Source organism: Mus pahari, chromosome 18 (assembly GCF_900095145.1).
Source record: "Mus pahari chromosome 18, PAHARI_EIJ_v1.1, whole genome shotgun sequence".
Classification (NCBI taxonomy): domain Eukaryota; kingdom Metazoa; phylum Chordata; class Mammalia; order Rodentia; family Muridae; genus Mus; species Mus pahari.
The window spans coordinates 13,183,115-13,195,153 of NC_034607.1; positions in this window are offsets into that span (position 1 = coordinate 13,183,115).

Consider the following 12,039-nt stretch of genomic DNA (forward strand, 5'->3'; position numbering starts at 1 on the left):
GCCTGCCGCTGCGTGGATACCTAGCAAAAACAGGTGAGTCTTGAGTTCTAGGTCTTGCTCAATTTCTCACCTCCACCTTGCAGAGAAGTGACAATGACAGCTATTCAAAAGATGAAGGACCTGAGGTAGAGTCAGAATACCTTCCTCAGAATCACGCTGGATAAATGGCCAGGCCGCACCCCAGAACTGACCTTTCCCTAGGTTTTCCAGTCTTCTGTAACTGGAATTTGCATATTTCCAGTGATTTGGGTATTTTCCTAGATTCCTTGCTTCCTAGTGCTGTGTCCGCTCATCAGCAAATCTACACGGCTTTTCTTTCATATTGAAATTTGCGGGGATGGTGGGACGGCTTGGGAGTGAAACCTCACATCAGAGGTCCTGAGTACAGTCCCTAGTGCTCATGTCAGGCGTCTCACAACCACTGTACCTCCATCTTCAAGGGATCCAACATCTTCTGGCCTGCACCGGCTCTGCACTCACAGACACACACATACAATTTGCAAAGAAAAAAAAAAAACAACTATGTTAGTATCCAGGCTACTGGTCTGTTCTCAGCATGTGGCGGCTGCTTACATCATTATCTGCCTCCAACAGGTGTGCGAGGTGGATGCTGCAGACAAGAGGGTCCCAGCCAGCCTAGAGCTCTCTTCCAGCACTCTCAGTGTTGTCTGTCTGTCTGTTGTCTGCCTCTTTGCCCCCGTCTGCATGGAGATTTCTCTGGCCTCCTCTGATTCTCTGAGACCGGTGAATCGAGAACTGTCTCCAATAAACCTGCTTTTATACTTTTTTAAATTTGGCTCAGTTTGGTTTATTATGTCAACCAAGAGACTTATAATCTGAGACAGAAGCCCTATTACTTTACATAGCCCTAGCTGTTCTGGAATTTAGTGTGTAGATCCCACAGAGATCCACATACCCTACCCCGGCCCCTAGATGCTGGGATCAAAAGCATATGCCCCCACACACCCAGCTTTTAAAAAAAAAAAAAAAAAACACAGAGCTGGAGAGATGGCTCAGTGGTTAAGAGCACTGACTGCTCTTCCAGAAGTCCTGAGTTCAATTCCCAGCAACCACGTGGTGGCTCACAACCATCTGTAATGGGATACAACATCCTCTTCTAGCCTGCAGGTGTACATGCACATAGAGCTATCATACATATTAAATAAAAAATAAGTCTTTGGGGGAAAAAAAAAGGTGAAGTTCGAAGCTATCTTTGCACAAGTGAGTTCAAGGCCAACCTGGCCTACATAAGATCTTGTTTGAAAAACTCCAAAACAAAAAAATCACACTAGAACACAGGATGAAGGAAGTTATATCAGCACCACTGTAAACAAATGAGAAGAGATTTGCCTGTGAGACAAATATCTGGGAAGGTGAAGCTCTACCAAAAAAAACAAACAAAAAAAACAAAACAAAACCAAAAAATGTTCTTTAATAAAGTTTAACTCTGCTTCATACTGATTTGTCCTCCAATTCTTTTTCTTTTCTTTTTCGAGACAGGGTTTCTCTGTGTAGCCCTGGCTGTCCTTGAACTCACTCTGTAGACCAGGCTAGCCTTGAACGCAGAAATCCTCCTGCCTCTGCCTCCCAAGTGCTGGGATTAAAGGCATGCACCACCACTGCCCAGCTACAATTCTTTTCTATGTCAAAGCCAAAGAACTGCCTTTCCCAGAGTGGAAGTCCCTAGATTCTAGGGCCTAGAGCATTACGAGAACCCCTTTAGTGCCTTCAGACAAGGAGCCCTAGCTGTTGACCAGCTTATCTAGCCTGCCATAGTCCCTGAGCTACTGGGACTACTCTCCGTAGGAGTTCCTGCGGGCTGTCTGTAGCATTACTGTGGGAGCCATCAGACTGATGTTCATCTTTATCTTTTATGACTAGAACAGCCTTTAGAAAACATGAGTTGGAATCTGCCCTCCTCTTCCTACTGTTCACATCTTATTTATTTACTTACATAACTATTGATTGATTGATTGGTTGATTGATTTGATATATGTAAGTATACGGCTCTGTCTTCAGACACACCAGAAGAGGGCTTCAGATCCCATTACAGAGGGTTGTGAGCCACCATGTGGTTGCTGGGAATTGAACTCAGGACCTCTGGAAGAGCAGCCAGTGCCCCTAACCATTGAGCCATCTCTCCAGCCCACTCCTCACCCCAATCTCATATTTAACTAACAGTTAAGCCCACAGTTTCAGGATGTGTAGCTCAGTAACAGGGCTCTTACCTACAAGGTTTGAGACCCCAGATTTCACCCCCAGATCCCAGCTCTGAAACAAACCAAAACCAAAACATAAACATATACCACACACACACACACACACACACACACACACACACACACAGACAAATATTCAAAGGGTCTCCTTACCACCTGCAAAGGCCCTGGGTAATGTAACCTCCTTGGGCCTCCTGACTTAGCTTCTAATTCCTTTTAAATAAATATTTGATGTACTTTTAAAGTATGCTCATAATTTCTTTTGCTTTAAAAAAATGTTACGGGGCTAGGCAGATTAAGAGCACTGGATGCCCTTGCAGGGGACCTGGGTTCAGTTCCCAGTACCCACGTGACGACTCACAATCATCTGTAACTGCTATGTCAGGGAACCTGATGCTCCCTGCTGTTTTTCATGGGCACCAAATATGTGCGTGGTGCACCTACATACATGTAAACGTGCACCTACACACATGCAAACAAGCAGCTACACCTATAAAACAAACCTTGAAATATGTGTTATGATTATGTATATGGTGTTTTGTCTAAAAGTGTGCCTGTAACCCACAGGAATGTCCACGGTGGCCATAAAAAGGTCTCCGATCCCTTAGGACTGGAATTTTACAGACAGCTGTGAGCCACCGCGTGGGTGCTGGGAACCGAACCCCAGGTTCCCTGGAAGAACAGCCAGTGCCCCTTAACTGCTGAGCCATCTCTCCCTGTTTCTTTCTTCTTAGTTTATGTATGTGAGCATTTTGTCTGCATGCGTATTTGTGTACTGCATTCATGCAGCGTTTGCTGAGGTGAGAAGGGGGCATTAGTCTGAAACTGAAATTGCAGATGGTTATAAACCACCGAGTGGATGCTGGGAATCCAGTCTGGTTCCTCTGGAAGAACAGTTAAGGGCTCTGAACCACTGAGCCATCTCTCCAGCCCCAGCCTCTGATTCTTGCCTCCCTTACTCTCTACTCCAGGCACAAATGGCCTCCTTACTGTTTCTTAACTGTGCTTAGAGAATAATAAGTTCTGTCTAAGGCTTTGCATGGAGGAAAAAATACCGCTGTGTCCACTGTCCTCTATAAGTTCTTTGACCAGATATGAATTGAATTGTCCCAAAAAACACATTGATAAGTGACAGAGATTTTAATTTTTATTTATTTATTTATTTTTATTTTTCGAGACAGGGTTTCTCTGTGTAGCCCTGGCTGTCCTGGAACTCACTCTGTAGACCAGGCTGGCCTCGAACTCAGAAATCCGCCTGCCTCTGTCTCCCAAGTGCTGGGATTAAAGGCGAGCACCACCATGCCTGGCCAGATTTTAATTTTATAAGGACTAATGTGAGTTTAAAAGAGAGAGAGAGAGAGAGAGAGAGAGAGAGAGAGAGAGAGAGAGAGAAGTGAGGTTGTTAGCAAGCACTGATGTCTGTGTACCGTCCTGAGACCACAGGATGGCTCATAACCATCTGTGACTCCAGGTTCAGAATAGCTGCATGAGGCTCCTGGGGGGTGACAGAGACAAATCCTGGGGAGGCTGAGACACAAAAAAGTCATGGAGAATAGATCGTCTTGTTATGTAGATAAAAGTCTCCAGAGTAGGGCTGCCAACCTTGCTCTGGACCGCTCTCATTGCAAGAAAAGAAAGAACCCTTTGTGGTAAAAGTTACTTTAGCATAGCCGTCTTCCTGGGACCGAAGACTTTACAAGTGAACGTTTCCTCTCCTTCACAAAAGGGCAGCTTTACAGAGAGACCTCTGTGTCTACAGTTTCTCGAAATAGCCAGTTGAAATAATCACCGTGGCAAAAGAGGTAAGTTTTGAAGTAGCAGAATCTGGCCTCTGGAGTCCCAATTAAATCTTTCCCTAAACGCGTCACATTCCCGTTTTTTTCCCTCCTTGCTGGTTAGCATTCATGGTGATGGAAGACTTTGCAGGCTGCTGCAGGAGGAAACTCTTATAGTCTTATTCAGAGGTGAGCCTCTGCATATTACCCCGACAGGCAGGCTAGGCCGATTGGTACAATACTGGTATGAATGTTGCAGGACCAACCAACCACTTTCTCCTTGGATTTGAGGATTGTTTCCAACAGAGCAAACTCATGCTTGGTACTGAAAACTTGGTCAAATGCCCACGGCTCTGAAGGTCGTAGGACGGCGCTGAAGGTCGTAGGCCTTCCCGGGAAGCTTACAACTGTCAAACCACCTTATAAATATTTGTGTTTGGGCTGGAGAGATGGCTCAGTGGTTAAGAGCACTGACTGCTCTTCCAGAGGTCCCGGGTTCAGATCCCAGCAACCACATGGTGGTTCACAACCATCTGTAACGAGATCTGATGCCCTCTTCTGGCGTGTCTGAAGACAACTACAATGTACTTACATATAATAAATAAATAAATCTTTAATAAATAAATATTTGTGCTTATACCCATAGACAAGTACCCTGTCTTCAGACGCACCAGAAGATGGCATCGGCTCCCATTACAAATGGTTGTGAGGTACCATGTGGCTGCTGGGAATTGAACTCAGGACCTCTAGGAAGAGCCACTGCTCTTAAGCACTGAGCATCTCTCCAACACGAAGCTTTCTTTCTTCAATGGGCAACAGTTAAAGCAGAGACTCTTCATTTATTTATTTATTTATTTAATGTGAAGAGAGGGCATCAGATCCCATTACAGATGGTTGTGAGCCACCATGTGATGGCTGGGAATCGAACTCATGACCTCTGGAAGAGCATCCGGTGCTCTCAACCCCTGAGCCATCTTTCCAGCCCCAAGCAGACTCCTCAGCATTTTGAGACTAAGCGGAAGCTCGGTGTTCAGCCTTAGGCGGGGTGCTTACATTTACTCCTCTCGGAACTCAGGAAGCATCACACGGAGCAGGAGGCAGAAAGGATGAGGAGGAGCCTGGTGCAATGCCGTGTTCCCTCACGACATGGCTTTGTGCTAGACTCACCAATTGCACAAGACCTGCACAGTTTCGAGCTGATGAGATCAGTCAACATCGCAGCAGGCAGCGCTACCCAAACTCAAGAGATTACGCAAAAAACAAAAACAAAAACAAAACCAAAAAGATGGGAAGAGGATTGTCGAGGGGTGTCTGGGAGAGTAGAGGAGAGTTGTTAGAGATATTTACGATTAAGATACACTGTGCACATGTATAAATTTATAAAATAATAATTTTTTTTTAAAGTTTCACATTCCTGAAGCTGAGTCTGGAGGTTATGCCGTAATCCAAGACAAAGCATTTCTGGCTATAGAAAGGAAAACTAGAACCAGGTGTAGCAATGCATGGCTGTAATCTCAGCATTCCAGAGCTGAAGGCAGAGGATCAGAGCTTAAGTGCTGCTGATGTCATGTGGTGAGTTCATGAGTTCAAGACCAGTCTGGGTAATAAAAAAAAAAAAAAAAAAAAATTAAAAGGTTCTCAAACATTAACATCACCAACCTATAAAAAAATAAAAACAACAACAATAACAACAACAAACTGGTGTAAACCTGGTGGTTATGGGGCACGCCTTTTATCCCAGCAGTCATGAGGCGGAGACAGGTGAACTCTGTGAGTTCCAAGCCAACCTGGTCTACAGAGCGAGTTCCAGGACAGCCAGGGCTACACAGAGAAACCCTGTCTAGGAAAACAAAACAAAACTGGAGTTCACGATGAGCTAGTTTGTAAGTCTAGGGGGCTCAACTAGTTGAGAAGATCCTCAACATTGGGCTCAAAGCATGTTTCCCAAATTGTTTCTGGTAGCGCTTTGGGAACCACGTGGCGCCAAGGTCAATACCTCGTGGTTTGTTATCTCTCCAGATTTGCGATCAGGTCCTTCCAGCCTCGGCTCACAGGGCTTCCGGAGAGAAGCTCCTGGTTTGGGTGATGCTGGCAAAAAAAAAAAAAAAAAAAGGCGGGACAATTATAAAGATCCGAGTTGGACATGATGGCCCACAGGCTGCTGGGAAATCTTTCATTTCTTTAGGCTCCCTTGCTTTAGAAGTCTGTTAAATTGAGAGACACGAGTGTTTCAATAGAATATCTTCGTTTTTTGCCAGGACAGTTAATAACCACAACAGGACAACGCAGACAAAAAGCAGGCTTGGGGGCTGGAGAGATGGCTCAGCGGTTAAGAGCACTGACTGCTCTTCTGGAGGTCCTGAGTTCAAATCCCAGCAACTACATGGTGGCTCACAACCATCTGTAACAAGACCTGATTCCTTCTTCTGGTGTGTCTGAAGACAGCTACTTACATGTAATAAATAAAATAAATCTTAAGAAAAAAAATGCAGGTAAAATACCCACAAACCTAGGAATTAAAATTAATATCTAAAAAAAAAAAAAAGCTGGCTTGGAAGGCTCCCTCTAGGGACCCCCAAACTACAAAGAGCTCCTAAGCTTAATACCTATGAATGCTGTGACACTGCCTCACCCCCACCCCCACCCCCACCAACACAGTACGTCACACTGCACCTTTTCCAGCCTCAGCTTTCACAGCTGGCTTCAGATATATATTTCTCTCCAATTCCTGTGTCAAGCAACCATGGAGAAGCTCCAAGTCCCTGGGCTGGGGAGACCCAGAGAGGAAACAGGCTATTGTGTCTGGTAACAAGGAGGAAATCAAGCAGGGGGGCAGGGCAAGGAAAGACAGTGGCTGAGTCCCAGGAATGTGTTTCATCTTCATCTTCATCCTCTATCTCTCTCCACCCCATCCTGGGCTTAACGTCTCTGTGCACCTCCTTCTCGGCTGTTCAGTAATAACCCTCTCTACTGGATCCCCTTAGCCTGCCTCTAGCATTTTCATTGCTGGGTAAGAAAGCTGCCTTAAGATCCATCCACGGAGCTGGGCGTGGTGGTGCACGCCTTTAATCCCAGCACTCGGGAGGCAGAGGCAGGCGGATTTCTGAGTTCGAGGCCAGCCTGGTCTACAGAGTGAGTTCCAGGACAGCCAGGGCTACACAGAGAAACCCTGTCTCAAAAAACAACAACAACAACAACAACAACAACAACAACAACAACAACAACAACAAAAGATCCATCCACGGGCAAGCACCAGTCCCTGACACTATTAACGACAGTCTGTTATGCTTCCTCTCAGGAGCATGTTGTCCTCTGAGAGGCTCCACCCAGCAGCTGACTCAGACAGATACAGACACTCATAGCCAAACAGTGGATGGAACTTGGAGACTCTTATGGAAGAATAGGAAGGATTGTGGGGCCCCGAAGGGGATAGGAACTCCATAGAAAGACCAACAGAGCCAACTAACCTGGACCCTTGAGGCTCTCAGGGACTGAACCAACAACCAAAGAACCTGTATGGGCTGGACCTAGACCTCCCTACACACATGTAGCAGATGTGTAGCTTGGTCTTCATGTGGGTCTCAAATAACTGGAGTGGGGGCTATCCCAAAAGCTGTTGCTTCTATGTGGGATATGTTCCACTAGCTGGGCTGCTTGTCTGGCCTCAGTGGGAGAGGAAGCTCCTAGCCTCACGGAGACTTGAAGTGCCAGGGTGAGGGGATACCCAAGGGCCCCCACCAGCTCAGAGGAGAAGGGGATGGGGGAATGGAGGAAGGACCGTGAGAGGGGCTGACCAGGAGGGTGACAGTGAGCAGGATGTAAAGTGAATAAGTAAGAAAAAAATAAATTAAATTGGAAAAAAAAAAATGCTGGGAGAAACCGGTTTCTTCCAGCTCCTGGCTGAGCCTCATGCAGTGTTGTAATCTTCCTGGCAGGAGAGAATGTCTTCTAAAGCGACCGACCCTCCCTTTGACTATCAAACTATTGTTTGATAAAGGACCCCCCAACTAATTAGAATTTCCCTAGGAATCTCAGGCTGGGAGGGACAAAAGACTGAGGCTATCAAGAGGCACCCCTGCCCCATCTCCCAAGAGATTCCATACAATTCTGACAACTCCTCAGATCACCAGAAAGACAGCATGAAGCTCAGACAATGAGAGGTCTAGGGTGGACCTTAGCCAGGGCTGCTTAAGTGTGCATTCCTCTTGCACCTCTGTGTGACTTGACACAAATGTAGACATATCTGGGAAGAGAGAACCTCCATTAAGAAAATGCCTGTGAGCCGGGCATGGTGGCACACGCCTTTAATCCCAGCACTTGGGAGGCAGAGGCAGGCTGATTTCTGAGGTCCAGGCCAGCCTGGTTTACAAAGTGAGTTACAGGGCTATACAGGGAAACCCTGTCTCGAAAAAAACAAAACAAAACAAAAAAATGCCTGTGGGCTGGAGAGATGGCTCAGAGGTTAAGAGCACTGGCCACTCTTCCAGAGGTCCTGAGTTCAATTCCCAGTAACCGCAACCACATGGTGGCTCACAACCACATGTAATGGGATCTAATGCCCTCTTCTGGGGTGTCTGATGACAGCGACAGTATATATATATATATATATATATATATATATATATATATATCAGTATTTTATATATATATATAACAGTATTATATATATATATAAAACAGTATTATATATATAACAGTACTATATATATAACAGTTATATATATAATATATAATAGTAGTATCCTAGAAAGGTAGCTGAGTCGAACCTAAAGAGTGAGCCATTAGGCAATTTTCCTCCATGGCCTCTGCTTCAATTTCTGCCTCCGGGTCCTGTCCTGATTCCCCTCCATGATAAGCTAGAAGCTGTAAGATGATGTAAACTCCTCTGAATGTTGTTCCTGGTCATAGTGTTTATTGTAGCAGTAGAAAGCAAGCTAGAACACTTTCTGTTTTAAGCATAAAGTCATGCCAGGAACCATGACCATGGACTTGGGAGCTAACTGGTCCTCTGGGTTCTTTTTCCCTCCTTCAACATGTGGACACATTGAACACACCCTTCTTTACTTAGCTTTTTATTGTTAATCGATCATGTTTACACTTGGCCTCTTGGAGACTGGTGACTAAGGACAGCCTGTTAGGGCTCCCAGGCCCCAGACTTACCCTAACACCACCACTAACAAAGGATCTGGTGTGTACTTCCAGACCTGGGTTTCCCATAATCTAGAGGAAATGGGGTGGAGGTGCGGGGGGGGGGGCAGGAAAGAGCAGGGCTGCTTTGAGGACCTTCTGTTTCCTCAAGGTCAATTAAAAAAAAAAAAAAATGCCCGTATTTGGCATTCTGGAAATCCTCACGGCCTTCCATCTGCCAGCATTAAGTTAGTCAGGCCGTGGTATTGAGAATGAGTGTTTGTGTACTTGTCACATGCCGGTTACACACAAGGTGCAACAAGTGGGGAAGAGGCTGCACACACCAAGGGTCGAGCAGGGTCATGGGCAGTGTCCGTTCAGGCAACATGAAGATGCCTTGGTGAGAGTTTAATAGAGTTAACGGGTTCTGGCCAGACTTGGGAGGCCAGAGCCTCTTCCTCCTCCTCCTATGGTGGTCTGTATTTCTCTACCCAGGGGCTCCATCTAAAACTACATCTAGGGACTGGGTTGCAGCTCTGTTGATGTGGTACATGCTCAAAGCTTTGGGGGGGGTGTCAAGCCCCTAGCGCAGTGGTTCTCAACCTGTGGGTCTCGACCCCTCTGAGAGTAAAATGATTCTCACACGGGTTGCATATCAGATTATCTTGCATATCAGCTATTTACACAACGGTAGCAAACTTACAGTCCTACTAAATCATTTTATGGTGGTGGTGGGGGTCACCAGACTATGAGGAACTGTGTTAAAGTTAGGAAGGTTGAGAACCATTGCCCTAGCACCATGTAAACTGGGTGGGGTGACACGTGTCTGCTATCCTGGCATGGAGTCAGGAGAACCGGAAGTTCAGGTATTAGTTACTGGTATTACTGCAGCGATAAAATACCAAGACCAAGCCGGGCGTGGTGGCGCACGCCTTTAATCCCAGCACTTGGGAGGCAGAGGCAGGTGGATTTCTGAGTTCGAGGCCAGCCTGGTCTACAAAGTGAGTTCCAGGACAGCCAAGGATATACAGAGAAACCCTGTCTCGAAAAACAAAAACAAAACAAAACAAAAAAAACCAAGACCAAAAGCTACCTAGGGAAGAAAGTTTATTTTAGCTCATGGTTCAGAGGGGTAGGAGTCCATCCACCATACCAAGGATATGAGGCAACAAGCCTCCGGGGGCAGGCCACCAGGAGAGGGAAACTGAATTCACAACTTGAACTGAAATCAAACTGAAGGTAGGGGGTCTTACAGCTCACCCCTGTGATACACTTTCTCCATCAAGGCCATGCCTCCTGAGCCTTCCTCCATCAAGGCCACGCCTCCTGAGCCTTCCACGAGATGGGAACCACGTATAAACATATCCAAGTCTGTAGGGGACATTCTCAAAAGCGAAAAACACAAGGCTTGGTTTGGTTCCTCAAAGACTTCCTTCTGCCTTTTCAGCTTTTAACTTCCAGGAAGTCCTTACTCCTCAGGCCCCCTGCATAGACCGGCATAAAAAGACAGAGAAAATTAGGGGCACATGGGAAAAAAAGAAGCCTGCTCTCTGGGATCTTTTATGTTTTATTTGCATTTATTTATGCATATGGGTGTTTTGCCTGAATGATATCCGCTGTGTAGACACTTGGTGACAGAGGAGGGCTAGACTCCCCTAGAACTGGAGGTACAGGTGGTTGTGAGCCACCACGTGGGTGATGGGAATTGAACCCATGTCCTCTGGAAGAGCAGCCAGTGTGCTTAACCACTGTGTCATCGCACCAAACCCTGCCCTCTGGAATCTTGGTTAGGAGCCAGAAACTTCAACGCAACTGGTAAAGCCAAAGTTGTCTATAGAAATAATGGTCCAGCCAGGTGTGGTGGCAGATGCCTTTAATGCCAGCACTCTGGAAGCAGACAGAACTCTGTGAGTTCGAGTCCAGTCTGGTCTGTCTACAGAGTGTGTTTCAGGATAATCAAGGCTACACAGAGAAGCCCTGACTTGAAAAATAAATAAATAATAAATAAATAATGTTCATTTCCCTAACGATTTCTCAAAACAGGGATGTTCAAAACAACAAATAAGGGCCTGAAGACAGTGGCTCAGCTGTTAAGAGCACTGGCTGCTCTTCCAAAGAACTCAGGTTCGATTCCCACCCCCTAAATGGTGGATCATAGCCAGAGAGCACAACCCCTTTTTCTGGCCTCTATAGGTACTAGGTATATACATGCTACACAGACATACATGCGGGAAAAACATCCATATGCAAACATAATAACAAAAATAAGAACTAGGAATAGTGGTGGCGCACGCCTTTAATCCCAGCATTTGGGAGGCAGAGGCAGGTGGATTTCTAAGTTCGAGGTCAGCCTGGTCTACAAAGTGAGTTCCAGGACAGCCAGGGCTATACAGAGAAACCCTGTCTCGATAAAACAAAAGACAAAACAAAACAAAAAAAAAGAACTAGGAATAAATTATGCTTACCTATAATGTTTCTGACATTAGTACTGTCTTAGCACTCCCGTCTCATCCTTAAACCTGAACAAAATACTCCAGAATTCTTTTTTTTTTTTTTTTAAGATTTATTTATTTTATGTATATGGGTACACTGTAGCTGAACAGATGGTTGTGAGCCTTCACGTGGTTGTTGGGATTTGAATTTTTAGGACCTCGACTTGCTGCAGTCAACTGCACTCGCTTAGTCCCTGCTCGCTCTTGCCCAAAGACACACCAGAAGAGGGCATCAGATCTCATTATGGGTGGTTGTGAGCCATCATGTGGTTGCCAGGATTTGAACTCAGGACCTTTGAAAGAGCAGTTAGTGCTCTTACCCGCTGAGCCATCTCTCCAGTCCCAGGAAATTCTTTAAGAGAAGAGAAAGGGACTAGGGATGGAACAGAGCTGGTAAAATGCTTGCCTGCCTGCCTGCCTGCCTGC